The following is a 4,286-nucleotide window of genomic DNA, read 5'->3' as shown; positions in this document are numbered from 1 at the left end:
TGGTGGGGGAGGTAAGAAGGAGAGGGTGGGATGAATAGAGGGAGTAGCATCGAAACGTATACAGTACCATATGTAAAATAGATAGTGGGAATTGCTGTATGACTCAGGGAACTCAAATTGGAGCTCTGTGATAATCTAGAGGAGTAGGATGGGGTGGGAGTTGGGATGGAGGTTCCAAGGGAGGGGATATATGTATATACATGTTGATGTATGGCAGAAACCAACCTAATATTGTAATTAACCTGTGTACTCTCCAGAGCAGCAGAGTGCATGCTGCTGCTGCTGCTAAGTCGCTTTAGTCGTGTCCAACTCTGTGCGACCCCATAGACAGCAGAGTGCATAAATTAGTGCAATTTTTCTGACAGTCTATATAAAAATTTAACTTTTGTGCACAATTTGATCTAGCAAATTCATTTGTTGAAATTTATTCTCAGGAAATGACCAGACATTTATACAAAGATGATTTAATAGCAACACCATAGTTGGTGAAAAATAACAAATATCCATTAATAGTCAAATAAATTATTGTGTATTATATACCAGAAAGCTTTGATTACTAAAAATGATATTGTATATTTATATTTATTGAGAGAAAAACCCTCTACAAAATATTTTTGTGTGAGTTATGTGTATTAAAATGCAGCATTTAGATTAAGCCCATTAAAATTACATTTGTGTGTATTGCTGGATGTTTAGGATCATGTTCCCCAAAATGTTGGGTGAATCTTCTTTGATAATGGGATTATAGGTAATGTTTAATATCTTTGTCATACTTTTCTGTTTGAACTGTATAATGATATATATTTTAAAATCCAGAAAACTTATTTTAATTTTGTAAAAGAAAACCTTCTTAAATGTTTTATATATATATATGCTTTATTTTCTACATTAACAAAATTAAATTTCAACAAAATTAAGACACTTCATTTACTCTCACTACATCTGTCCCCCCTCCAACCTGCACTCCCTAGCTGTCAGTGTTTCCATGGGAATGTTGATTAGGCAAGCTATTTGATTTATAAAATTTCTATAGGATTTAAAAAATTATATCCAACTCTCAAGTGATGTAAAAGTTGCAAACATTGCTACTTGTATGGCATTTGTTCAGGTAATGATTTAAGTATACAGATAGTATTGTATGGCAAACTATTAGACTACAACTAGATTTTTTTTTTTTTGCTTTAGCTTTTATGAAATTTAGTTTATTGCTTTGTTTCATTTCCTAAAGTAACAGATACAATTATGTTTTCATTACTACAATGTCCTCCCTCAGTAAAGATCTATTCCTATTGAAAGCAAAGTACTTTATTTTTCAAATTGTTTACTCATACTTTTATCTTGGGAATTTATTTTTCATAAACAAAAGGGTAAATATTTTGAGTTATTGATGTACTGAAGTTAGTTTTTGAAGGATCCTTATATGCTAAATAAAGTTATAAACAGAGATTGTCTCTGACTGAGTGCTTAAGTTTTAAAACAGGGATCATAGTAATAAATTACAGGAATCTATGAACAAGTTGTAGCAAAATGAAAGTTGTGGTGAATTTCCCTCATTTTGAGCTCAAGATCTTTCAGCAGTTATATCTCTACAAGCTTCAAAATTAAACACTTGTTTATTATCTTGTGGGAAAAAAAGAAATGCCTAAACATAGCAGAAAGTAGCATCATAATTCCCAAATTCCATCCTTAAATTATTTCATCGTGTGACTAAATGAAACCTACAATGCATCATAACAGTAGCTATCATTCAACATGAATGCAATTCACTTCTAAGTTGTAAATCATAAAATTTTCATGAGTAGACAAAGAATTCTGAGTTTAGCTATGCTAGATAAATTTTTTTTTAGGAAAAAAGAAACAAAGATATATTTAATTAACTCTTAGATCTCTCTTTATCTTTTTTTATTTTGCTGCTGCTGCTGCTGCTAAGTCACTTCAGTCGTGTCCGACTCTGTGCGACCCCATAGACGGCAGCCCACCAGGCTCCCCTGTCCCTGGGATTCTCCAAGCAAGAATACTGGAGTGGGTTGCCATTTCCTTATCCAATGCATGAAAATGAAAAGCGAAAGTGAAGTCGCTCAGTGGTGTCCAACTCTTAGCGACCCCATGAATTGCAGCCTACCAGGCTCCTCTGTCTATGGGATTTTCCAGGCAAGAGTACTGGAGTGAGGTGCTTTTTTATTTTACTGATAAATTTATTGAGAAATTCTACTCCAAAATGAAAACTAGTCAGTTTAAGGTAGTTGCCCATGAGAAATAAAACTTTTGCATAGTAGCTTGTGAAAAAATTTAGAAAGTTTTAATATACCGTACTCTATTTATACCATAGTACTTCTTTCTATTAATAAACGGATTGCATTATTTGGGATATATCCTTGGTGTAAAGATAGTGAGCTTTGCATGAAAATAAGGTAACATAGAAACTTTAATGGTGGAACTAAAACAACAGGCCTTTATAAACAAAGACCTTGAGTTGGAAGAAAGTTTACTGTCATATGAGTGGAATGATATAAGCATGTAAGGACTTAAGTACTTTCTTAATCAGTGATTCTTCTTATTGGCATTTGTTAGTTAATTAGCAAAAATTTTTTAATGATTTGTAAAAACTCAGTTGATTAATTGAAATGTAATTTGAATGGGCTAAATTAACAAAAGTTGAAATTGGGTCAGCTTCTTGTCTAAGGAATGACTTTCTTTTAGTTACAGTCACTTTTAGAGAATAAACTATCAGGGCTCTTTTGATCTCTGTCTCTCTTTCCCTCTTTATTCCTTTTTTTTTTTTAAAATAAAATAGCTTGCATGGAAACTTATAAAGGGTTTTACTTTATGTGCTATTTCCATAGATCATAATATAACTTATAAAGTAAAAGTGTGAAAGTGTTAATTGCTCAGTCCTGTCCAACTCTTTGAGACCCCATGGACTGAGGTTTGCCAGACTCCTCTGTCCATGGAATTCTCCAGGCAAGAATATTAGAGTGGGTTGCCATTCCCTTCTCCATGGGTCTTATAGACCCAGAGATTGAACCCAAGTCTCTTGCATTGCAGGTGAATTCTTAACTTCTGAGCCACCAGGGAAGTCCTTATAAAGTAAAATGAATTGTGATTACACTTTAGCTAAAATCACAAGTAATATTAACCATAGAATCATAACTGCTAATTAATTCCATGCTAAGTATATCTATCTTATTATCTTTTAAAGTGAAGGGGAAAATATGATTTTGTAAAACTTTTATTAAGCAACTATTGATTTCAATTATATACAGGATATTCTTGTGAACTTAGAAACAAAATTTATTTGGCTGTGCTGGATCTTAGTTGCTAGTTGCAGTATGCAGGATCTCTTTTATTTGCAGCATGCAGGATCATTCAGGATCTTTAATTGCAGCATGTGGGATCTAGTTCCCTGACCAGGGATTGAACCTGGGCCCCTTATATTGGGAGCTTGGAATCTTAGCCACTGGACCACCAGGGACGTCCTCTTCATGTGAACTTTTGATTTCATTGTAGTTTCTTTGAAATGTAAAGGAAAAGTTTTTGCTTCAGTTGGAAAACTATATGTTCTCAACTGAAGCTTGATTTTACTTGGAAACAAAGATTGAAGGTTTTTATGATGGAAATGTAATGATAATGATATATTCCAAACTTCTTTAATGTGGATACATAACTGAAAAACAGACCATTGTACTGTTTAAGCCACTAAGTATTCTGTCTGGAGGCTTTGAATGCTATTCTTTGTGGTTTTCTTGACAATAGTATTGAACTTTTTGGAATAAATCAAGTTACCGGAAAGACTGATGACCCACTTTTATGATCTTTTTTTCACTGAGTTTCCCTTTAGTTTTACAGATGACATGAACAATAGGTATGCCAATCCAATAGTTTTATGGCTTCACATGTGTCTGATTATCTTCAATTTGGTGTTGGTCATTGTATTTGAAAATCTATTTGTAGAAAATAGTTCTGGTTTATATCTTCCTCCAAAAAGGATTTTCTTTGCTTTTTCTTGGCATTTGGGAGTACTAGGATGGAGGAGCTTGGTAGGCTACAGTCCTTGGGGTCGCTAAGATTCAGACATGACTGAGTGACTTCACTTTCACTTTTCACTTTCATGCATTGGAGAAGGAAATGGCTACCCACTCAAGTGTTCTTGCCTGGAGAATCCCAGGGATGGGGGAGCCTGGTGGGCTGCCGTCTATGGGGTTATACAGAGTTGGACACGACTGAAATGACTTAGCAGCAGCAGCAGCAGCAGCACATAATTACCTTAATCCAAATTCAGAGTTTGA

This window comes from Ovis canadensis, chromosome 1 (genome assembly GCF_042477335.2).
Source record: "Ovis canadensis isolate MfBH-ARS-UI-01 breed Bighorn chromosome 1, ARS-UI_OviCan_v2, whole genome shotgun sequence".
Classification (NCBI taxonomy): Eukaryota; Metazoa; Chordata; class Mammalia; order Artiodactyla; family Bovidae; genus Ovis; species Ovis canadensis.
Note: the sequence above shows the minus strand (reverse complement) of the source record.